Source organism: Onychomys torridus, chromosome 14 (assembly GCF_903995425.1).
Source record: "Onychomys torridus chromosome 14, mOncTor1.1, whole genome shotgun sequence".
Classification (NCBI taxonomy): Eukaryota; Metazoa; Chordata; class Mammalia; order Rodentia; family Cricetidae; genus Onychomys; species Onychomys torridus.
Genome location: NC_050456.1, coordinates 52,449,157 through 52,475,112, shown reverse-complemented (window position 1 = coordinate 52,475,112; position 25,956 = coordinate 52,449,157). Strand labels below are relative to the sequence as shown.

At 42.2% G+C, this 25,956-nt stretch overlaps 1 protein-coding gene across 7 annotated transcripts in view; it reads left to right on the top strand.

The window, feature by feature from the left end:
• The first annotated feature begins 1,290 nt into the window (after positions 1–1,290).
• The window catches only part of Numb (NUMB endocytic adaptor protein), a 104,844-nt gene continuing 80,178 nt past the window's right edge, over positions 1,291–25,956 (top strand). For 6 of the 7 annotated variants that reach the window (XM_036205860.1, XM_036205859.1, XM_036205858.1 and 3 more), the window contains exons 1-2: positions 1,291–1,376; positions 25,298–25,434. The gene's annotated coding sequence lies outside the window, so the exon portion shown is untranslated. The remainder of the gene's footprint in view (positions 1,377–25,297; positions 25,435–25,956) is intronic. The other variant, XM_036205857.1, reaches the window with a different exon arrangement.

The following is a 25,956-nucleotide window of genomic DNA, read 5'->3' as shown; positions in this document are numbered from 1 at the left end:
AAAAAGAAAAGCAGAGAAAGCTAATGATGGATGCATTTCTAGGAGCAGAGAGTTCTTATAGCAACACACGATTTCTCAAAAATGCCTACTGGGATTTATACCCAAATGAGTAAGAAACGCAATCACTTATTCTCGTGTATTGTACCAAGTGAGGGTAGAAAGAACAGCTCTGCAGTTCATTCAATGGTTCTAATTTAGCCGGCTAGGATAGGGATAGGAGAGGTAGAGAGGGGGGAAAGGGAGGAATGAGGGAGGGAGAGGAAGAGGAAAAGGGAGGGGGCAGACATGAGTCTCAGCTATAGGAATAGATAGAGAGGAGGAGGGAGGGAGGGAGAGAGAGAGGGCGAAGGAGGGAGAAAGAGATAGAGAGACAGACAGACACAGAGGCTAGTATCTGCAAGTAATAGCTAGTGATGCCATTTAAGAACTGCTGAACTTAAAAGCCAAGTACTGTAGGGAAGTGCGGGGAGGGAAGGCGGGTAGGAGTCGGCGTCGGGCCGGTGAAATTCTCATTTCCAAAGGGTCCTAAGGGTAAGTCGCTGCCGGTTTATTTAAAACTTGCTGATGGTTATTTGGTCACTTGGCAGACCCAAGAGAGTGGGTCTGGAAGCTGGAGAACTCTCACTATGGCAGACACTTCGGTTTCTGGACGATATTTATAATTGCAACGGAAGCGGACTGCTTCTTAATAAAGGGTCGCGTTTTGCCCTAACCTAAAGCATGGAGACTACCGGAAAGAACTTCCAAGGAAACTTCAAGAAAACGCGATTCGAATTTTAATCGTTGAGCTACCTTTCTGCTGAAGAATTAGACCGTTCTTACACACAACCCCCCCGAAGTCGGTGTTTTGCAAGCGCTACCTCCTTAGACTAGCAGAGAGGTTTCCCCTTGAAGGAAGGGAACTGGAGACGGAAGAGTTTACAGAGCCAGCCCCACAACAAAGAATTAACCCTTCCCAGTAACCTCGGACGTGAGCATCTGCCCCTTCTCCGCTTTCTACTGCGCAACCAAACTGTGCACAGGGCTTGAACCAACCATCACACCCCTTGTCAGTTAAGGTAACAGACAAGGGCAGTAGCCTCTCCTAACTTCGAGCTGCCCAATCATCAACCAATTACAACTAAAGCTTGATCTAGGCTGGTCCAGGTGCGGGCGGGAGCGAAGACCTTGTCCAGGAAAGGGGGCGGTAAAGACCGGTTGACGGGCAGGAATCGTTAACCAATGGTAGCAGAGAGCCGCCGCCCCTCCAACCAATGGATAAGTTGGAAGTGTCGTCTGGGGCGGGCCTGTTGTCATGGGGGAGGTGGTGGCGCTTGGTGGCTGCTGGCGGCGGAGGTAGAGTCTGAGGCGCCGGAGTTGTGCAGGGCCAGCGGCAGGTGAGTGCGAGCGAGGCGGGCCCGAGGTGCGGAGGTGGCGGCGGGCCGGAAACTCTAGCTTTGCGCTGCGGAGGCGGAGGCCGCGGGCCGGGGGCGGCGGGCCGGGTCGCGTCGTGGCCGGGCGCGGCGCGGCGGGAGAACGGCTGGGTTCCTGCCGACGGAGTTCGCGTTGGGAAGGTACTTGGGCGCAGGACCCCGGCCGGGCAGGCTGGGAGGTGCCCTGGACAGTCCAGCGGCTCGGCCCGGGAGGCAGTGACCGGAGGCCGGCATGTGCGCGGCTCCCCGAAGAGACGGAGCTCCTGGGGTGTGCGAGCGGGGGCGACCCGGAGCGAGCGGCCCTGGGGCCGGAGAGACGAGGGGGCAGCCGGGGCTTCTGGGTGCGCTGGGAGTCGTGGGGACCCAGGGAACTGGGAGTGGCCCCTGTCGGAGAGAGGAGGTGGGAGGTGGGGAGGCCGGGTCCGGGGTGGCAGGGCGCGGAGGAAAGGCGCCGAGTCGGGTGCGAACCCTCCTCCCCTGGGAAGGGCAGCGGTCGGAGGAGGAAGGGGCTGCCGGCTGGGGACCTTGAACTACTGCTCGGGGAGGGGCCGCCGCGCCCTGCCCCCCCACAGCGGGTCTGGGACTGGAGTCGGGCCGGAGGACCCTCAGAGTGAAGGCTTGGAAAGGTGGGAGAGTTGGGATCGGAGACTAGGGTAAGCGTTCAGGGGAAAGTGGAAGTTCCCCGGAGCAAAATGGGATGGAGGTAAGAGGGGAAGAATAATTTCCCTGGAGGAAGGGAGTTAGTAGATCTAGGAAAATTTGCCCCGCAGTGGGCCGAGTGGTCTTGTGGGAGCTGGCCAGGACAGTTGATTAACAAGGGTGCCAGCAAGGGCTTCCAAAAAGAGGAGATATTAATTATACTAATATGCCAAGCAGGACCAGCGACACTGTCCTTAAAAGCAAAGTTAAAATGTCTTGGAGGCTAGGGCTTTAGAAGTTACTTTTAGGACGACAGCGAAAATCCTGGAAAATAAGGACATCAACAGGATGGGGAATTTGAGAGGAAAAGGGAGAGGAGTAGCCTAACTAAAGGGATGAAACCGGGGCCTGATCAGAAAGGGGATATTCATGAAGTGGATAGGCATGCCCCGCTAAACTGAAAAGAAAAATTTCTGTACTATCACTCACCTGGTAATACTAACAGTTTTTACTTAATGGGATTTAAATTACATTCATTTGTTCATTCATTCATTCATTTTTCAGAAAGGATCTCGTTCTGCAGCCATGGCTGGTTGCTATATAGACTAGGCTGGCCTTGAACTCACGGAGATCTCTCTGCCTCTTGTCTCCTGAGTGCTGGGATTACAGGCATTTCAAAAAGAAAAAAAAAAAGGTAAATATTTGTAGAATTTTTTGGTGTAGTGATTAGTACAGAACTCAGTACTGGATTGTTCCATAGGAAGATCTGAGATTTTAAACGCAGTTGCTTGCTGGCTTGGTACAGCTTAACTTAATTGGCTCCACACTAGGTTTGTGATTCAATAGGCCTAGGACTGGGTCCAAGAATTTGTAGTTATCTCAAGTGATGCTTAATGTTCTTCAAGGGACCATACTCTGAGAACACCTTGCTTTAATGAAAAATAGTAGTAATCAGTAACCTTAAAATACAGGGACACCTGCCCATCTTGCTGAAGAGATACTGGGAGCAAATTCTGTGGGGAGGGGACTGAGAGACCATCTTATAAAGGATATCCACCCCTCCCCCAGTACTGTGGGTGATAGTCAGTATCTCACACATGCTAGGCATGGGCTCTACCACTAAGTGCTACTTCTCCGATCCCAGAATATCTTTTTAGCAACTTTTAAAAATTGGATTATGATTACTTAGTAACTTTAAAAACTATTATTGTACCTCCAGCATTGAAAGTACAACAATATACTAGCTTTGCATTTGTTGAAGAGGAGTATTGTTTAGGGAAACTTCTTATATACATATGTTTTAGGTCACAATGTAAAATGTATTTCTTACATTTCTTACAATTGTCAGAAAAGTTTGACACACTATTTTGAGTCATGCAGTATGGCAGAAGCAACCCTCTAATATTAAGGAATTAAGTTATTTATCTTTATTTTGTAATAGTTCTCGGGTGGTGATAGTCTTAATAAAGTGTGTCGGTTTGATCTTACTATATATTGTATTGTGCCTCTGAGTCTGTGGAACTCTTTTGGGTACTGAGAATCTATGGCCTGAGGACTTAGGAATTTGAGGCAGAGAAACCGTGGTGTTGCTTAGACGACCCACTCCTGTTTCACGTGTGCCCCCAGACTTACCAGTTTTTCTCTCTCTAACTGTGGTCGAAGACACATGTGTACACAGATTAACATATAGTGCTGTAAAAGACACATGTGTAGACAGATTAACATGAAACAATTAACTTTAAATTGAACTAGTGTTAGAATATTTCACGTATGAAAGATAAACAAGCACAGAATAAACATTTTGAGAGAAAAATGAAAAGATAGCTCGCTTTTAGAGACTAATCTCGGCCGAGATGAGACAGGAGGATTGCTGGAAGATAATGGCTAGCCTGGCTGGAGAATGAGACCAGCCTTAAAAAAACAAAATTTGGTGCGAGGGCTGGGAGTGGGGGGCGGGGAGGAAAGTACCAATGGGGTAGAGGCTTAACCACTGGGATACTCGTTCGTTGTAAAGGGGCTTTTGTTTTGGTAGGTTTTATTTTTCCTGAGAGTGAACTAGGTTCGGAGTATCCTAAATGTAAGTGACAGTATGTATTTAAAGTATGTAATAAGACTGTGACTGTTTTGTACTACTCTCGATTAGTCTTCTCTCCTGAAAACCAGATGGCTGCCAGGCGTGATGGTGCACAGTTACAGTTCAGACGCTTGGGAGAATGAAGCAGGGGAATTGACGTTAGTTGGAGGCTAGCCTGGGTTACATCGCAAGCCCTTCTCTCTCTTCAGTTTTTATTTTTTTGCGTCGAGGTTTCTCTGTGTAGCTCTGGCTGTCCTGGAATTGCTCTGTAGCCCAGGCTGGCCTTGAACTCAAGAGATCCCCTGCCTCTGCCTCCTTAGCACGGTGATTGAAGGCGTGCGCCACCACACCAGGTGAAGCCCTCTTCTCAAACAACAGTAATAGTAACAACACACCAACACAGAACTGAAAACTAGATGAGAGTGATTTAGATCTGTTTTTATGGATATAAGAATAAAGAAATCAGTTCTGAAAACTGAAAAAGATGATCCTTGCAGTTCTCTTTAAAAATCTTTAATCCAGGGGGTTATGTAACCTTTCATTAATGTTTTATGAAATTGTGAAGAAATATTGCTGCAGCTTTGCATCAATATTTTTTAGTTTTTTCCACTTTTTAAAATCTATTTCAGATGCTTCCAAACTAAATTTTTGATTGCAAACAAATTAGAATAGGTCAGAAAACATAATCATTTTATGTTTGATTTCTAAAATAGATCTTTCACAAAATAAATTCACTATTTAGGGGTTGGGGTGGACAAATTTTCAAAACTGTAAACATTCAGTTTTTAACATTGAATTAAATGCAATATTCCTACCACTAGCATGATTGTCCTTTAAGTCTGTATGTTTATTTAGATCATTAGTTCTATACTAAGTGATGGGAGAATTAAAATCTTAAGTGGAGAAAAAAAAGAAAATTCATTTCTCATAATGTTGGACATTGAGCACTTAGATTACTTGCTTTAATAACTGGACTTTATTCAGTTAATGTATTATTCACCCATGATTTAATCATACTTATCTAGGAATAGCTTTGATTGTTCAACTCATTTTACAGTGAAGTTTATTAATCTGTCATTACTAAATTCTAATTCCCACCTGTACTTGAGACTCACTTTTCACTTATCAAGGCTTATTTAGACAAGTGATTTTAATGCAATTTTAATTAGTAATAGTTAATTAATTGATTTTCTATTCCAGGAGGTCTATCCTTCCGTTATAATAGCTTCTGTTCAGCCTTTTCTGCCTCCTAGTCTCAACTGTTCATACAGTAAATCTTTGGAAATTTTGTTGCCTGGGAATCCAGTCTGTAAAAATCACAAATTCCCTCTATCTGAATTTTACTTTACTTCAAGATTTCCTTTATCAGAAAAGACCCAGTAGCAAAGTTATCACCTTTTTGAAAAGTATTTTATTCAATAAGGTACTTGAGAAGCTTTTTAAACCTTGGCATTAGAAATTTTGGTTTTATAAAATCCTATGAATTTCATCATTAGATGTAGAAATGCTGTACAAGGCTTTAGGGTACATCTTTAGAATTAAGACATGGGTAAAGAGGGATTTTGGAGAATACAAACTATGCACTTTGAAGTCTTGATGCAAAAGGAGGGTTGAAATTAAGGGAGAGTGGGAATACTGACATGCTTAAGGACTCCAGAGTCTGGAGGAGCTGCAGGAAATGTGGCTAGAGGAGTGAGCTGTTGTTGGCAGTCTTCCTGGAGGACATATGTAAAGGAGGACGGTGCTTATTCTCAGTTCTCTACAGTTTCTGCTGATTCCCGTAGCTCTTTGTTTTCTTCCAGTCAGGAAATAATAGGAGAACACAAGTCAGTAGACTGAGGTGTGTGAGTCCTGGAGGATGAGAAGATGGGCTGGACCCTCTAGATTTATTGCTTCCCTCACCCCTTAGTGCTGGTGATCTAACCCAGAGCCTTGGGTATGCTAGGCAGGGCCGAGCTACAGCCTTGCCTCAGCCATAGGGCTTATAAGAAATCTCAGGATTAACGAAGGAACTTTTGTGTTAGCTTTAATGTTCAGTGACTTCCCCTTCTGTCCCTACCAAAAGATCAGTTTCTTTCCGTTTATTGCTGTAATTTTAAAGTATGTGTGTGTGCAGACTTGGCAACAGGTTCTTTACTAGGTGAACCATTTCATTGGTTCTGTTTTGTTTTTCAAGTACTGGGGATCAAAACCAGGGCCTCATGCATGCTAAGCAAGTATTCTACTATTGAGCTATACCCTGTTCCTCTCTACTTGTTTGTTGCTACCTTATGCTTTTATTTCTTTTCCTTATTTTATTTATTTTTTTAGGTGCTGGAAATCAAACTCATGGCTTTGTATGTGCTAGGCAAGTGTTTAAGCACTGAGTTTTAGTCCCAGCCCTAGAAATACTTAGGATGATTCCTGGGCATATTTTAAAGTTTGTTTGTTTGTTTGGTTTGGTTTTTCGAGACAGGGTTTTTCTGTGTAGTTTTGGAGCCTTTCCTGGAACTCGCTTTGTAGCCCAGGCTGGCCTCGAACTCACAGAGATCCGCCTGCCTCTGCCTCCCTAGTGCTGGGATTAATGGTGTGTGCTGCCACTGCCGCCCCACCCCCCACCCCCACCCCCGGCTCTTTCACATTTTTAAAAATTTTATTTGGAAGTAGGATTTCAGTTCAGTCTGGTCTCATAATCCTTTAAGCCTCAGTGGCCTGAGTACTGGTTATTACAGGTCTGTACCAAGTTATAACATCTAGCCCTTACATTCTTTAAACTAGTTGTCAAAGTCTTGAATTATCTTACTAGGCAGCAAAAGCTTAATTATGGTAATTTTATTATATTGTTTATATGTTAATTCAGAAAATGATTATTAGATTTTTTTTTCCTTAGGGTTTTTTTGTGTTTATTTTGCATTTTCCAGACAGGGTCTCATGTACCTTAGGCTGGTCTCAGACTTGTAATATAGCTAAGGATAACTTTGAACTCCTTATTTTTCTGTCTCCACCTCCAGAGTACTGGAATTACAGGTATTGTGTCACCATGGAACCCCCACCACCTCTACTGCCGTGTTTTGTTAGAGAAGAGGAGGAATTTAAATCAGTATAGCAATGAAATAAAGGCAAATGAGAGAAATGAAGAAGCTATAGAAATTGGCTAAATTTTTTTATTTTATTTAAGATTGATCTTGATTACCTTTTTCTTTGGAAAGATTTGTGCATATGTATATCTTAGTACATTTCAGTTGTATTATTGATAGGAGTACTACTTTTATTTTCATTTTTCATTTGTGTGAGTGTTTTGCCTGCATATATGTATGGGCCCTGTATGTGTCTGGTCCCCTCAAAGGTCAGAAGAAGGCATTAGATTCCCCTGGAACTGGAGTTACAGATGGTCTGACCCATCATGTGGGTTTTGGGAATTGAACTCAGGATCTCTGGAAGAGCAATGAGTGCTCTTAACTGTGGAGCTATCTCTCCAGCCCTGCATTATTGCTTTTTAGTATAAGAATGAATTAAAGTCTGCAGTGGCTGTGCACACCTTTAATCCCAGCACTTGGGAGACAGAGGCGGGCAGAGGCCAGCCTGGTCTACAAAGCAAGTTCCAGATAGCCAGGACTGTTACACAGAGAAACTCTGTCTCGAAAACAAAAACAAAAACAAACAAACAAAAAAGAAAATTAGCCCCCCCCCCCCAAATATATTAGTTCCTTTCCTCCTCACTGCAACAGATTCTCTGAGAGAAGCAACTGGAGAGAAAAGGGGTTCACTTGTAATTTACAGCTTAGAGGGCTAGAGGTCATCATGGCAGGGATGGCGTGGTGGCAGGAGGAACCTGTGCTGTAGCTTGTTACATCTTGGCAGATTGTGAAGCAGAGAGCTTGGACTGGAACTGGGCTGACCTGTATAGCCCTCAAGGCCTACTACCTAGTGACCCATTTCCTCCAACAAGGTTCCACCTTCTCAAAGTTCCACAGCTTCCCCGGAATAGCACTACTTGGATGCCAAGTGTTGAAACACAGAGCCTAAGGAACATTTTACATCCAAACCACCTTTCTTTTTTTGTCCTTGTCCCCCATAGACTCAGGTACCATCTCATAATGTGAAATATATTTAGTATTATGTAATTGTGCCAGTATCAACAGTTACTAACATCCAGAGCCCAAAGTCTCTTTTGATCCTAAGGCAGACTTAGCCGTGAGCACCTGCGAGATCAAAACAGGCTGCATGCCTCCCTTGCACAGTGGAAGAGTGAAGCCAGCAGAGAGAAATGGGCTGCAGCAAGACTGGAACTCCTCAGGGAGACTCAGATCTGTGACTCGTATCTGCCTCTGGGCTTTCATACTCTGTTGGATTAGAGCTCTGCCCTCACTTCTGTCACCAGTAGCCATGTGGCCTTTCTCCAGGGCTGGCTCCTCTCAGAACCTGTATGTAGTTGGAGTTTTCTTTGGGCCAATGACACTGAGACTTATTAATTTTGAAAGCTCAGCGTATAGCTTAGGCTTGTTCTAATAGCTCTCCTAACCTAAATTAACCCGTTTATATTAATCTACATTCTGCCACGTGGTGTTACCTCTCTTCCATCATGCACCTCCTGTTTCCTCTCCGTGTCTTCTAGCGTCTCTTCCTTTCTTCTTCCCAGAGCTCTCTCTGCCCAGAAGTCACACCTATACCTCTTGCCTAGCTATTGGCCATTCAGCTTTTTATTACACCAATCACAGCAGTACACTTTCACACAGTATACAAATAGCTTTCTCCAGCATACTACTCCTGTTCCTGGTATCTCCTACATGCTAGGTTTCCATTGCAATTTAGGCTTCACCCTCACACAGTGTCACATATCACCTTTTCAGGGCCTCTTTGTAGAGCCTTCTCTGCTTACATATTGCCTGGCCTCATTGTTTTTGATTTTTATTTTTTTCCCCTGAAACCTTAGCATAAGCATGCCTCGAAAAATCAGCACCACCTGGATGGTGCCAGATTCTGTTGCCAGCTCAGCATGAAGCTTGATTTCCACATATCATAGTTGTAGCAGTCTCTGGGTGGGCTTAGAATCCTAGGTGGCCCTGTTGGATCAGGGCACCACTGCTCTGGCACTCTGTTCAAACACTCCCCCTTCTCCTTTATTTTATCTCCCTCCCATCCCCCCCCCTCCCAGACAGGGTTTCTCTGTGTAGTTTTGGTGCCTTCCCTGGAGCCCACTCTGTAGACCAGGGTGGCTTCGAACTCACAGAGACCTACCTGCCTGGCTCTGCCTCCCAAGTGCTGGGATCAAAGGTGTGCACCAGGCTGGAGAGATGGCTCAGAGGTTAAGAGCACCGACTGCTCTTCCAGAGGTCCTGAGTTCAATTCCTAGCAACCACATGTGACTCACAACCATCTGTAATGAGATCTGGTGCCCTCTCTGGCCTGGAGTCATATATGTTGTATATATAATAAATAAATCAATCTTTTTTTTTTTTTTTTTTTGAGACAGGGTTTCTCTGTAGCTTTGGAGCCTGTCCTGGACTAGCTCTGTAGACCAGACTGGCCTCGAACTCACAGAGATCCACCTGCCTCTGCCTCCCAAGTGCTGGGATTACAGGTGTGCGCCATCACTGCCCCCCACTGGATGGCACTCTCCTTTTTAGTTGAAGATTTTCCAAAGGAGTTTGCAGTGCTATATCCAAGAGCTTCCTATGGGTGGGGTCTTGCAAAGTGTATGGCTTTTCTTAAGTATAGTCAGTTTAATAACTGAATATGAGCCTTTGTCTATATTCACCTCATATGCAACTTTAAATGTTCTCATGCTTTTTTCCTTGACAAACTGCACATTTTTCGTGTCTTTCTGTTCCATTTTAGTTTAGAATTCTCACTGAAAACCTAGTTGAAGACAGCCAGCAATAAATATGCCACAGCCTATATGTTATGCTGTGTTGGAATTTTCTCTGCCAAACAATTAATACATTTTGAATTCAATCTCACTCAAATTAATCAGGATATAGAATGTAGTCAGATTTTTTTTTTCCCAGAATGTAACATGAATTGGGCCTGTAGCCCGATTCCTATTATATCTTTTTCTTCCTCAAAACTTCGTGAGTCTTTACTGTCTGCATATCTAATGGCATTCTGTTCTTCCACACTCCCATGAGAATGGCCTGGTAAGCTCTGTTGACAGCATTCCAAGACTTCTTTAGCTTACTGATCTGAATTCTTCCACATTCTTTCCACAAATTAGTTCCAAAGGCCTGCGAAGCACACAGTCAGGCTTATTACAGCAATAGCCCCATTCTTGGTACCAATTTTCTGTATTAGTTAGCCTTTGTCACTCTGGAAAACTAAGGTTGGAGAGGGTGATTCTGAGTCGGGATTTAGTGGGAATACAGTCCATCTTACCAGGGAAAGCATGGCTGCTAGGACTCTGTCCATGCTGTCTGGTGCTTTGGGGCACGGCTTGTTGCATCTAGGCAGGCCAGGAATAGAGAGCTTGGGCTGGAAATGAGGTTGAGCTGTGACCCTTCAAAGCCTGCCCCTAGAAACCTACTTCTAGTTAGGCCCTACCTCCTAAAGGTGGAACAATCTCCCCAAACAGTGCCACCATCTGGTTACTGAGAGATCAACATACGAGCCAGTAAGCAGTGAATCCAAACCATAACACATTTTAGTTCTTGGTATTCCTTAATTAAGATAAATTGCTCTGTTCCCTTCTAAAAACAAAAAGACAAATCTGGAATCTTACAGAGCCACAGATTAGCCTGATTATTACACAGGCATATCTGTATCTGTCATATAGTAAAATTGGAAAAGATTTGTATCTAGATGAAGCACAATAAAATAGACAGAATCCAAGGGTTTTGTTTTTGTTTTTGTTTTTCGAGACAGGGTTTCTCTGTGTAGCTTTTGCACCTTTCCTGGAACTCACTCTGTAGACCAGGCTGGCCTCGAACTCACAGAGATCCACGTGGCTCTACCTCCCGAGTGCTGGGATCAAAGGCGTGCGCCTCCACTGCCCAGCTATATTAATGATTTTATTAACATCATTGCTTTTTTTTTTTTTTTTGGTTTTTCGAGACAGGGTTTCTCTGTAGCTTTGGAGCCTGTCCTGGATCTTGCTTTGTCGAACAGGCTGGCCTCGAACTCACAGAGATCCACCTGCCTCTGCCTCCCGAGTGCTGGGATTATAGGTGTGCGCCACCACTGCCCGGCTAACATCATTGCTTTTAATGAATAATTTCATTTACTAATACTATTAATGGTTTTATTTATTTGTTTGCTTTAAACAGAGTCTTGCTCCGTAGCCCTGCTGGTCTGTACTTATTGTTTAGTCCAGGCTGCCCATGAACTCATAGCTCTTCTCCTGTCTCAGCATTCTAAGGTCTGGGACAATTAGATAAACATACATAAAAGGTTGAGCTGGGACCCTTCCACACCTATACCCAAAAATTACCTCAAAATAGGTCATAAATAGTAGAAAATATATACTATATAGAGATATGTTGAAAGAACATGTAATATAGAAAATTCTCTATAGATGGTAGAAAAGATTTGCAAATTGTGTCTGGTAAGAGACTTATATCCATAACATACAAGGAAATTTTATAACTCATAACAATGAAAAGACAATTCATTTTTAAAAGATAATCAATTGATAGAAGATCTAAATAGACATTTCTTCAAAGATACAAAAGGCCAATAAGCACATTAAAAATTCTCAACATCATTAGCCATCAGAGAAATGCAAATCTATCTGGCATCTATTCGAATATCTATCTGCTTAGCATTTATAAGAATGGTTATAGGTAGTCTTATACATGGTGGCACACACCTGCTTGTAATCTCAGTTCTAGTGAGGCTGAGGCAGGAGAAGTATAGATTTAAGTTCAGCATGGGCTATGTAGGGTGACCTACATTAAAACAAACAAAAAATGAGTATAGCATTCAGTGTAGTCTCTTGATCCCCAACATGGCAGGGATGGGCAGAAATAATAAGTGCAGGTGAGGATGTGAAGAATCTGGAACCCTAAGCTGAGTGTCCTGGGGCACAGCTGTCATTCCCACACTCAGGAGTGGGAGGGGGAGGAAAAGGAATTTATGGTCAACGTCTGCCATATAGTAGAGAGAAGGTCAGCCTGGGCACCATGAGAGCCTGTCTGAAGGCCCTCTGGACATATCTTCCGGTTGTCCAGCTTGCTCTTCTTGTGGGACTCCTAACAGTGGGAGCAGGGGTTGTCTCTGACCCTGTCGCCTGCTTTGGGACCCTTTCCTCCTACCAGGTTGCCTTGTCCAGCATTAATAGGAGAGGAGGTGCCTGGTCTCACTGCAATTTGATATACCATGGCTGGTTGATATCCATGGGAGGCCTGCCCTTTTCTGAAGAGAAACTGAGGAAGGATTGGGGCAGGGGAAGAGACTTTGGTCAGGATGTAAAAACAAACAAAAATAAATATAAAAAAATAACAAAAGGAAAAGAAAGACATTGAAATCTCTGTTCTCATTGCCTGTGAGAATGTGAATCCTGCAACTGCTTTTTAAAACGCCACAGGATGGGGCCCATGAAATGGCTAGATTGATAAAAGCACATGCCACACAAACCTGGACATCTGAGTTTGATCCCTGAAACCCACATAAAGGTTTCCAGAAGGAACCAACTAACTCTAGATACACACACACACACACACACACACCACCACCAGCAGCAGCAGCAGCAGCACCACCACCACCACCACCATCAACAACAACAACAAAACCCAAAACCAAAATCCCTACCATATAATCCAACTATACCATTACTAGATACATACCCAATAGAAATAAAAATAGCTGTCCACACAAAAGTTCATGTAGGGGAGCCAAAGAGATGGCTTGTTGATTAAGAGTGTTTGCTACTTGGGGCTGGAGAGATGGCTTAATGGTTAGGATTACTTGCTGCTGTTGCAGAGGACTCAGGTTCGGTTCCAGCACCCACATTAGGTGTAGCATGAATCTTAGAAGGTCTTATTAATAAAATCAAACCTGAAGCCAGGTATTGGGGTGAACGCTGGATGATCAGAGAAGCAGAACGTCACTTTGCCAGTTCCTCAGCTGATTCTGTTTCCTCAGACTGGAAGCTTCTGTATCCTCATCCAGAATGGATTTCAGCTGAACTGCTGCTAGAAGCCTAAAAGCTTAATCAGCTAGTTCCTGGTTTTCATGCCTTATATACCTTTCTGCTTTCTGCAATCACTTCCTGGGATTAGAGGCTCTTGTTACCACGCCTGGCTGTTTCCAGTGTGGCTTTGAACTCATAGAGATCTAGAGATCCAGGCGGATCTCTGCCTCGAATGCTAGGATTAAAGGCTTGTGTGCCACCATTTTCTGGCCTCTATATCTAGTGGCTGTTCTGTTCTCTGACCCCAGATAAGTTTTTTAGGGAGCACAATGTTTTGGGGAACACAGTATCACCACAATTAGTTATTCACAGCTGTTAACTCAGTTCCAGGAGATCCATTGCCCTCTTGGCCTCTGTGGTGGACCTGCATACATGTGGTACACATAAACTCATGTAGACACACACACACACACACACACACACACACACACACACACACAAATTAAAATCTAAAAAAAAGTGCTTGAATACTCTTCTTAGATCTGTTCCCAGCAACCACTTTGGGCAGTTCATAACTGCCTGTAATTCTAGCTCCAGGGACTGACATGCTCTCTGACTTCCTTGGGCTAAAAATGTCAGCAGTGGGGCTGTAGATGACACAGTGGATAATGGCACGTGCCTGGGAAGCCTGACAGGCAATCTGAGTTTGATCCCAGGAACTCGTGTAAAGGTGGAAAGAGAACTCACTTCACAAAGTTGTCTGTCCTTTGACCTTTATGTGCTTGTCATGACATGTATGCTTCCTATACAAACACTAATAGCCAACTTTTTGTTTGGTTTTTAAGTAAAATGTGGGCTGAGGATGTAGCTCATCAGTGGTAGAGTACTGACACAAGAGTTGATCTCTAGTACTTTTAAGAAAAGAAACTTGTAAGATTTTCTTTCAACTTGTGAGATTTACTTGGCATTTTTGAAAAAAAGAAGCATTTGTAGAACTCTGTTTTTGAGTTAGAGTTAAAAAATATACATATCAAATATATTATTAAAAATGTACACACATACATACAAATATATATAGTTTTTTTTTGTTTTTTGGTTTTTTTTGCAGTTCTGGGGATCAAATCCAGGGCCTTGTACATTTTAGGCAAGTGTTCTACCACTGAGCTATCTTCTCACCACTAAATTGGGCTTTTAGTGTTTCCTTATGATTTTTGAAAAATTATTGTTTTTTTTTTTTTTTCTGAGGCAGGGTTTCTCTGTGTAGCTTTGCTCCTTTCCTGGATCTCACTCTGTAGACCAGGCTGGCCTCGAACTCACAGAGATCTGCCTGGCTCTGCCTCCCGAGTGCTGGGATTAAAGGCATGCGCCACCACCACCTGGCAGATTATTGTATTTTTTACATGTAAGGTGTTTAGTTTGCATGTCTGATTGTGCACCATGTGCATGCAGTGCCTGTGGAGGACCAAAGAGAATGTCAGGTCCCCTGAAAATGGAGTTGCGGCCTGTTGTGAGCTGCCATGTGAATGCTGGGAATCAAACTGGGATCCTCTGGAAGAGCAGCCAATGTTCCCTATGGCTGAGCCATCCTCTAGCCCTGATTTTAATAGGCCTTTATCTCTTTTGGATGTCTGGAAAGCAAAAGCAAAGGGATCTATATCTATCTATTATTGATATATTTTATAATATATAAAATATCTTTTACTGATGTGTATATATTTTATATTTGGGTTTTATGTGTCTCATTTCTATTTGTAGGGTTCAATTCAGAATAGGAGGCCAGTCCTCTGCCAGCTATGAGCTGATCTCCTGGGAAGACAGGTTGCTGGCTTGACTTCTGGCCATGTCTTCCCTCTCTTTTGTTGCCTTTTAAAAGCTGAGCTTTGTTCTGTGGAAAATCACTAACTCTTCTACTTATTTTAACTAACTTAGATTAAATGTGTTGCTATATGTTTAGGTTGTACTGAATTCTGTATTTTTCATTATTATAGATTTTTTATCAGACCTCGAAGAACTTTGATTTCATTTGATAAATGGAATATTTATATCTGAAATTATACTCTTATTTTTTTGGTCTTTTCCCTGTGTCCAGTAGATCTAGTTAGTGAGGGGTATGAATCTCTCATTTAGTTTTTCTCTCTCCCTTCCTCTCTCCCTCTCACCTTTAATCCCAGCAGAGGCAGAGCCGGGTGGATCTCTGAGTTTAAGGCCAGCCTGGTCTACAGAGTGAGATCCAGGATAGTCAGGGCTATACAGAGAAACCCTGTCTCAAAAAAAAAAAAAAAAAAAAGAATGTAATTTAGTATCACCATCCTTCTGTTCCTCCCAACTGCTTTCTTGATTAAATTGTAGAGGTCCTCGGGGATAATCAGGAGTAAATTCTTTGGATTTAAGAACTCTCAAAAATTAAGCCCTGGCATAGTGATTCTGCCTTAATGTCAGGAGGCAGAGGCAGGTTTATCTCTGTGAGTTAGAGGCTAGCCTGGTCTACATAGCCAGCTCTAGGCCAGCAGCAACTAACAGTGATACCCTGTCTGAAAAAGAAGAAAGAAGAAGGAAAAACTCCATTTTATTGCCAGTCACAACATTTACTATGCAGTGCCACCAGTTTGTGAGGGAGTCAGGTCTCTCTTTGCCAGTTTGTAGATCTCCTTCACTTGTCAGGCTTCACCTTCAGCCAGGTGGATGAGGGGGCAGAGCTGACCAGGCCTGGAATAGGCTCTCCCTGGGAACATGCATGCAACTCATGGCAGAGGCCGTCTGGCAGCAAAGAGCTTGTTGTTGAGATAGGGTCTCACTGTGTAACCCTGGCTGGCTTGGAATGCAGTCTGTATAGATTGGCTGTGAACTTGTAGCTGATCTTCCTGCCTTTGTCTCTTGAGTGCTGGAATTGTAGGCATGTGTCACTACACTTGTCCTTCGTGCATATTTTTGCTAGACCTATACCTAATTTTTGAACCTCTTTCCTCCTCTCCCACTTTGAGACGGGCTCTCACTATGTCGCCCAGACTTGAATTAAACTCCCAAGTGTAGGATTATAGGCTTGTACCACTCTACCTGAGTGTAGTGAGGAGCTTCAGGGTTTATTTGTTTGTTTGTGTTGTTGTTTTTGAGACAGGGTTTCTCTGTGCAGTCCTGGCTGTCCTGAAACTCATTATCTGTAGACCAGACTGAACTTGAACTTGCAGAGATCCTCCTGCCTCTGCTGGGATTAAAGGTGTGCTGCACCACCACCACCACCACCACCACCACCACCACCACCACCACCACCACTGCTCAGTGGAACTTTAGTTTTTAATTAGCATACAAAGTAACAGATTTTCTTTTGGCTTTTTCATACATAGTTAGCTTGATTGATTCTGTTCTCTTTCCCTCTTTTAAACGTGTAATACACATTTTAATATGATAAGTACTTGAAAATAGTTTACAACTGCTGTGAACTATATCATTAATGGGTGTATGATCATTTGTACAGTCAGTTTTCATAATGGTAACATTTAGATTGTTTAATTCCAGTCATAAATAAGCTTCATTGAAAAATTTTTAAAATGTGTTTTATGTGTATGGGTGTTTTGCCTGCATGTGTCTAAGCATACCACTTGCATGCCTGGTGCCTTTGGAGGCAGGAAGAGTTCCCTGTATAGCCTTGCACCTTTCCTGGAACTCACTCTGTAGCCCAGGCTGGCCTCTGAACTCACAGAGATCCCCCTGCCTCTGCCTCCCAAGTGCTGGAAACTGCCCCCCACCCAAAAAAAGAGAAGAGTTTCCTGAACTGGAGTTAGTGGGTGTTGAGATTGAACCCAAGTCCTCTGGAAAAGCAGTCAGTGCTCTTAGCCACTAAGGTATCTCACCAGCCTCAGAGAATATTGTTGTTATGAATTATTTCGTGGGGGACCCCCAAGGATAGCTCCTGAATGCAGGGAAACATGCTGGGCAGATGCCCACCATGAGGGCATGGCAGCAGTGGAGGCAGCCAGTAATTCACAACCCAGATGCTGCATCCACATTAAGAGTTTATTCGAATAGAGAGACGAAGAGGAAGATAGGGAGGAGAGAGAGACAGAGACAGAGAGGTCGAGGGTGCACACCTCCTGGGAGGAAAAGTGGAAGAGAGAGGAAGGGGGGAGTTTTTCCTTAGAATGAGGCTTTCACGTCAGGACGCAGGGCGGGACCAAGGGGTGGGATTTCAAGGGGCGATTAGAACATTAACAGTTGTTATATGTAAATCTTTGTCCATAGTTCTATAGTCCTCAGAATAGATTCTTGTAAGTGGTAAATTCAAAGTGTATTAACAGATTTTCAGGCTTGCAAAAGCACTGCACAGTTCCTTTCCAGAGGTGGTTCCAGTTTGCATTTTCATTAACAGTGAAACTCGGAGAAGGAGCTTCACCATCATCATCATCATTATTATTAATTTTATTTTTTAAAATACTTTTTGGGAGGTTTTTCGATTCAGGGTCTTACTATGTGGCTCTGGCTGTCTTGGAATCACGCCTGGCTAATATATTTTTATTTAATGTTCATTGATATTTTGCCTGCATGTATGTCTGTGTAAGGGAGTCGGATTCCCTGGAACTGGAGTTACAGACAGGTGTGAGCTACCATGTGGGTGCTGGGAATTGAACCTGGGTCCTCTGGAATTGCTTTTACCCGCTGCACCATCTCTCCAGCCCTGAAACAATATTATTTAAAATATATGCTACCTCTTAAAATATGTATATATATATTATGATTATGGGGAGAAAGTAGTAACTGATTTCTAAAGTTTGTGTATATTTGATGAATTCAACATTGTCAATCATTGGAATACTTAAAATATGATCAAAGGCTAAAAGTAGAGACTCAGTCATAGAGCCTGAGCTTAATCTGGGTTTAGTCTTCAGCACTCACACTACAAAATAACAAAGTAAGATCACTAACTTTTAAGTATTTCCTTTTTAGTGATGGAAACAACCACTTTTTACTAAATAAGTGTAATCTGTCATTACAGTTTAAATATACCCACAGACAAGTGTAGTCCTCACACTTGATCAAGGACATTTCTCCTTGCAACAAACAGCATTACAGAAAAGCACAGCCAATCAAAATGCAGAGTTGTGAAGCCCAGTCCCAACTCCTGCACCTGAGGCTTGGGATCATTTTAGAAAGGGGGTGTACATGTTCGTGTGTGTGTGTGTGTGTGTGTGTGTGTGTGTGTGTGTGTGTGTGTATGAATGAAGGCCAGAGGTCACTGTTAGGTATTTCCTTAGCTACTCTCTACTTTATTTAAACATTTTTAAGTTTTATTTTATTTTGTGCATATGAGATTTTGTGTATGTCTGTGCACCAATGCCTGATGCTGGTGGAGGACAGAAGAGGGTATTGGATTCCCCAGAACTGAAGTTATAGGCAATTGTGAATACTGGGTGCTGGGAATTGAACCTGAGTCTTCTGGAAGAGCAGCCAGTATTCTTAACTACTGAGCCATCTCTCCAGCTCCATCCTTTCCACCCCTAGTCCTTTTTGAGACAGGATCTCTTACTGAACCTGGAGCATATTAATTCTGCTACATTGGCTGGCCAGCAAGCCCTAGGGAACCTTCTGTTTCTGCCTCCTCAGTGCTAGAATTGTGGTGTGCACTGCCATGCTCTGCTTTTTGTGGGGGTGCTTGGGATCCAAACCTAGGTCTTCATACATGCACAACAAACACTTTATTGTGACTGAGCCATTTCCCAAGGTCCTAAATATCTTAACAAGTATATTTTATTACTGTATATGGATCTAGACTTATTAAATTGATCTGTAAGACCAAAACCTAATTTGTAATTAAAAATAAAATGAAAAGCAGTTATTCCAAGTAAATGACTTTTCAGAGTTTCATGCTGCAGTGATAATTCATATTGGATTTTGGACTTAAATACTTGCTGTTGATTATTGGGAGCTTCGATAACTTAAATGACAAAATGAATACTTAAGGCTGTGGTGTTTCTTTTTTTTTTTTTCTTTTTTCTTTTTTTTTTTTTTCCTTTTCGAGACAGGGTTTTTCTGTGTAGTTTTGTTGCCTGTTCTGGACCTCACTCTGTAGACCAGGCTGGTCTCAAACTCACAAAGATCTGCCTGGCTCTGCCTCCCGAGTGCTGGGATTAAAGGCATGTGCTACCACCGCCCAGCAAGGCTGTGTTTTAAGAGTTATTTTTTGAGTTTTGTATATGGAATTATTTATTGGTTCAGGAACTTTAAAGTCTCATGATCTGCTTGGAAGAATATTTTTGTATTTAATCTACATGTAAGAAGTGATAGTCCTGCAGGGTGTAGGTAATAACATTAGCAGTAGTTAATGATGTGTTAAAGGATTTGTTCTCAGTTGCTTAATATTCTTACCAATTTAGTCCTCTCAACAACTCTTTTTTTTTTTTTTTTTGGCCGGAGCTGAGAATCGAACCCAGGGCCTCGAGCTTGCTAGGCAAGCGCTCTACCACTGAGCTAAATCCCCAACCCCTCAACAACTCTTATAAGGTGTGATTTTATCTTTATCTTCCAGTTAAAAACTTGGAGGTATAGAGAAAAAAGAGTTTCCCAAGATTGTAGAATTAGTGGTGGAAACGGGAATTCACATTTAGTTTGCCCCCAGATCTCAGGCTCTTCACTTTCAGTGTTAGACTGCTTTAATAAATTTTGCCTTCTTTTTAGAACATACCATTCTGTGACGGTGATGGCTCAAATTCAAGTTGCTATCTAAGAATGTACCGTGAGGGACTGCGGAGATGGCTCATTGGGTATAGTGCTTGTGTACAAACATAGGGAGCTAGTTCAGATCTTCACCACCCATGTAAACAGTTGAATGGTTGTGTGTTTCTAGAACATTGGTGGTTCTAGACAGGCAGATCCCTGGAGCTCCCCGGCCATTCAGTCTAGCCAAAATGGTTCAGTAAGAGACCCTGTCTCAAAAAGTAAGGTTGAAAGCAATTGGGAAAGCCACCATTGTCAATCTCTGGCCTCTATGTGTGCACACACAGTTGTGAGTGCACCTTTACACATATGCACCCAGGTATACACAAAAGAATATGTAGTGAAAATAATTGTCATAATGAGAGAACGGGAGAACCAGTTTTCATCTTGTTGGAGGCCACATCTGAGACTGACATTAAATTCTTACAAAGGATTAGAAGGAGCCAGCATGCAAGAGGCTAGTTGATAGGTCAAGTATTTTCTCCATGTGGGAAAGCTTTTGAATGGGAAACAGTTTGAATTTTGAAGAACTAAAGTGAGGTTATAGCTTAGTGTGTGGTGTGAAGAAGGAAAAGGCACTGTTTTATGGTCCTGGTGATCAAACCTGTGTGCATGTGGGTGCACATGTGAGTATGTTGTATGCCATGGTGTGCATGCAGAAGTCAGAAGGCAAATTGTGGAAGTTGTTTCTTTCCTTCCACCATGTGGGTTCTGGGGCTTGAACTTAGCTTGTCAGTCTTGGCAGTAAGCATCTTTACCTGTTGAACCAGGTCAATGGCCAAAAGGTGTCTTAGTAAAAAGGAGTATTAGATAGTTAAGGAATGAAGAAAAGTTCTCACTAGAGGAGATTGTAGAGTAGTATTGTTGCATTTGAGGTTGTTGATTGAAGTTTACTATAATAATTATTTTTCGGGATTGTGATTTTCTCCAGTGCTTTATTGAAGTCGGGGAAAGTTGTTTGCAGCTTTGCTGGGCAGCCAGGAAGGGAGAGAGAAAGGTGAAGTGAGGGACGAGGACAATTGCTGAGGAGCGGTGAAATTTAAGTTGATAAAGAAGGAAGAGAGTGAAGGGGTCATAATTTCATCTCATTCAAAACAAAGAATTACTTCTGGGAGCCTAAATGAACAAGCGAGTTGGAGGATCAGCAATAGAACATCTAATTTGTACAGCCTTACGATAATTTAAGCCCACCTTGTAGCTGAATGGATTGAACATGCACACCTATACCCAGTGACTGCTAGGGCTTATATGTGTGATTTCAAATATGACATATTAAAGTCTTAAAAAAAATCTTTGTTTATTTAATAAATGCAAGTATTAACCCACTTCTTTTTTGACTTGTACTTCCTTTAAATTGGTCACAGGAAAAATAATTCCTTTGATAAATGTCTGGATATATTTGGAATCTTTGGGAAGTTTGTGGCGTAAAGTCTGTCTTTATCATTGTTCTATTCCTGTCAAGAGATACCATGACCAAGGCAATCTTTTTGTTTTTTTGTTTTTTGAGACAGGGTTTCTCTGTATAGCTTTGGAGCCCTTCCTGTAACTCACTCTGTAGCCCAGAAATCCGCCTGGCCCTGCCTCCCGAGTGCTGGCATTAAAGGTGTGTGCCACCGCCACCTGGCTTGACCAAGGCGAGTCTTATGAAAGAAAGCACTTAATTGGGAGCTTGCTTGCAGTTTCAGAGGGTGAATCCACGATCATGCCTGGAGGCAGGCAGGCATGGTTGTGAAGCAGTGGCTGAGAGTTTACATCTTGAATCCCAGGCAGCAGGCAGAGAGACAGAGAGACACTGGGCCTGGTGTGGCTTTTGAAACCTCAGAGCTTACCTCCAGTGACACACCTCCTTCAACAAGGCCACATCTCCTAATTCTTCCCAACAGCCCGCCACTTGGGAGCTGACATTCAAGTGTATGAACCTGTGGGCTCATTCTCATTTGAACCACCATAAGGTCTAAGCTTATTTCCCTTAAAGCGATTCAAAAACTCATATTTATGGCTGATACACTCTCTTTTTAAGTTTCATACATGGCTAAATGTATACTTAACCATAATGATCCAACAATACTACTATTAGATATGTATGCAAGTGAAATGAAAACATACAGTCACCCAGAAACTTAAATGCTTTAGTGCCTTAATCGCCCCAAACTGGAAATTATCCAGATGAATTTTTAGCAGGTAAGCTAAGAAACTTTAGTACCTCCATACAGTGAAGTAATGTTTTGTACATATTGTTTTACATTATGAATGAATGTATTATGCTAAGTGAAAGAAGCAAAACTCAAGACTATGCATGATTCCACTAAAACATTGCTGTAGATTTATTTATTTCTTTGTTTATTGATTGATTGATTGATTGATTGTTTGGTTTTCAAGATAGAGTTTCTCTGTGTAACAGCCCTGGCTGTCCTGGAACCCACTCTGTAAACCAGGCTGGCCTCAACTCAGAGAGATCCACCTGCCTCTGCCTCCCCAGTACTGGGATTAAAGGTGTGTGCCATCACCGTTCAATTTAGATGTATATATTTTTACTTTGTGTGTGTGTGTGTGTGTCTACTATGTGTGTGTGTAGGTATCTACAGAAACCAGAAGAGGGTGTCAGATTCCCTGGAGCTGGAGTTACAGGCAGTTTTGAGCTTTCTGACTTGGGTGCTGGGGTCCAAACTTGGTCCTCTGGAAGAACAGTAAGCCTTCTTAACCACTAGCCATCTTTCCAGTCCCCCTTTAGGATATTTTAAAGCAGGTAAACTGCAGGGACGGGAAACTAGTGGTTTCCAGGTGTTGAAGGAGGGTTTGATTGCACTGGGCATGGAGAGAACTTTTTCTTAACATTCCGTATTTTTTTTTTTAATCCTAATTGCTATAAAGGCTACATGTACACTGAGAAAATTAGGTTTTAATATATGTAAGTTACATTTCAAAGTTCTAGCATATAAAGTATTTTGGAGCCAGGCATGATGGCACACATCTGTAATTTCAGTGTTTGGGAGGCAGAGACAGAAAATTCTCCTTAAGTTCAAGGCCAGCTTGGGCTGCATAATGACTTCCAGGCCAGCCAGGGTTGCATAGAGACCTTGTCTCTGTAGAAAATAGTAAAAATGATAACATTTCCAATAAGCCCAATAAACCAAATAATAGCTGAATTATACATATAAATATTGATTAGATTCTGGGCTACAGAAGAAACCTATTTTCATCTGTTCAGAGAGCTGTGTTTTACCTAAGTTGTGTAAGTGAGATTCCTATTCATCTTCCCCTTCACTGTTTGATGTACAGCAGACATTTTTCTATAGGCTAATCCATAATCTAAAAAGATTTAGCTTCCCCTCCTGAAAATACGGCCAGCATATTCTTTCATCACCTTGATATGGTACAAATTCTTATCCTATTAGTAAAATCTTTCACTAAAGCTTGCCCAGTGATTGGGCAAAACCAGAACTTATTATAAGCCACAGTCTTCCTAGGGTCCTCCCTGCTAGGTGGCCTCCCTGGATCTGTGGGTTGCAGTCTGATTATCCTTTGCTGTATATCTTGTATCCACTTTTGAGTGAGTACATACCATGTTTGTCCTTCTGAGTCTGGGTTACCTCACTCAAGATGATACTTTCTAGTTCCATCCATTTGCCTGCAAATTTCATGGTGTCATTGTTTTTCTTTGCTGAGTAGTACTCTGTTGTGAATATGTACCACATTTTCTTAATCCATTCTTCAGTTGACAGGCATCTAGGTTGTTTCCAGGTTCTGGCTATTACGAATAATGCTGCTATTTACATAGTTGAGCATGTATCTTTGTGGTATGATTGATCATTCCTTGAGTATATGTGAGACTTTGTCTCAAAAGGGAAAAAAATTTTCAATGATTGTCCAGAAACATATCTCAAACTCTGTTTTTAGATTCAGCTTATGTCACTTGGTGGAGGAGAATGTGGTATATAGGCGTCATTAGGATTATCTTTATGCCTAACAGGTATCTTTATGCCTAGCGTGTCTTTAAAAAAGTATTACGGAGTAAGTATGATGGCTCATGCCTTTAATTCCAGCAGGCAAAGGCAGATGCAGGTGCAGGTGCAGATTGATATCTCTGAGTTTAAGGCTAGCCAGAACTACATGGTGAGACCCTGTTTTTTGTTTTTGTTTTTTAAGATTCCAGTGTTATAAGAGACTAAGAGAACTTTAGTGTAGTATTTTTTCTAAGTTTAGAGCCTGGACCTACATAGAGTACCTTAGAATAATAGTCTGAAACAAGTTGACACACTGCTGCACCTGGTTTGTTTCTTTGTTTTGTTTTTATGTGGATGCTTAGGATCTGAATTAGGATCTCATGCAGGCACTTTACTGACTGAGCCATTTCTCCAGACCCTCCACAGAGTTTGACTGGTTCTGTTTTCCTTTTGAAAATAAATCAAGTTCCTGGACTTAGGGAATTTATGATTTTCATAGGAAAAGAAAATTGTGAAGTCTATGCAATCTTTTTTTTTTTTTTTAAAGATTTATTTACTTATTATGTATACAGAAGAGGGAGCCAGATCTCATTACAGATGGTTGTGAGCCACCATGTGGTTGCTGGGAATTGAACTCAGGACCTCTGGAAGAACAGTTGGTGCTTTTAACCTCTAAGCCATCTCTCCAGCCCGTCTATGCAATCTTAAAGATCCTTTGTTTTATTTTGTATGTGTATGTGTGTGGAAGGGGCATTCATGAGTGTACACATAGGTGTGTGCAGATGCATGTAGAGGTTAGAGGTTGATAACAGGTGTCTTTTTTTTTTTTTTTTTTTTTTGGTTTTGGTTTTTCGATACAGGGTTTCTCTGTATAGCTTTGCGCCTTTCCTGGAACTCACTTGGTAGACCAAGCTGGCCTCGAACTCACAGAGATGATCCTGGTTCTGCCTCCCAAGTGCTGGGATTAAAGGCGTGCACCACCACTGCCTGGCAACAGGTGTCTTTTAACTTGATTTTTGAAACAGAGTCACTGAATCTGGATACCTACCAAGATTATTACTCTGGTCTGAATAAAACTTAAATCTTGCCAAAAAAAGTGAAGCTGGACCTTGAATCTACAGTATCCACCTCTATTTTAGCATGATCTGACGCCTAGTTTTAGTGAAACTTGTTTCTGTGTATCTTAAGAGACTGTTAGTTTTCTTTCAACCTATATATTTTCATGTATTTATTGTATGTGTGCGTGTGCACACAAGTGATAGGGGTGCATGCCATAGTGTGCATGTGGAAGATAGTGGAAAACTTTGTGGAGAACTGATTCTCTGGTTCTACTGTGGGTTCCAGGGATTAAACTCGGTCACCAGGCTTGCACTTTTTCCACTGAGCCATCTTGCCAGCTGCCTTTTCAGTTTATGGGGTAGATTATGAAGGATTGAAATTGAAAAGAGATATCTATATTGAGAATTTCCTTTCCTTGCAGTTTTCAGATTTTGAAGCCTAAGGAACATTTTCCAGGGAAGACTGCCAGTGCAGACACTTTGGCAATCAAGATCTTGATACATAGCCACAGACTGGAATATTGGTGGGTCACAGTCATCAGAAACCTTCTTAAGATAGGTAGGTGAAAGACTGGGGAATGAAAATGTGGGTTTTTATTTACTGCTGGAAAAGTCCTTCCTTTCTGATTTTAACTCCATTTTATGTGTCTGGGTATTTTGCCTGCTTGTATGTCTGTGTACCATGTGTGTGCCTGTGCCTGAGGAGGCCAGAAGAATTCAATGGATCTCCTAGAACCGGAGTTTTAGATTATTTTGAACTACCATGTGGGTGCTGGGAATCATACCTGGGTCTAGAAGAGCAGCCAGTGCTCTCAAAGGCTGAGCTATCTCTCCAGCACTCTTCTTGTTTTTGGTTAGATTAACTAGTTAACTGTCTTTACATTTTTAACCTTTTTTGCTTGGTAAAAACAAAGCATCCAAAAGTGAGTAATATACTTTATGTATTATAAAATATTTGTTAAGATATTAGTGGTAATATGTTTATGAACTTATATGGCATATTGATTTCATTATAAGTTATCGTAGATTTAGTAGCTTTTAAAGCATCTATCCATCCATTTTGTTTTGAGATAGGGTTTTA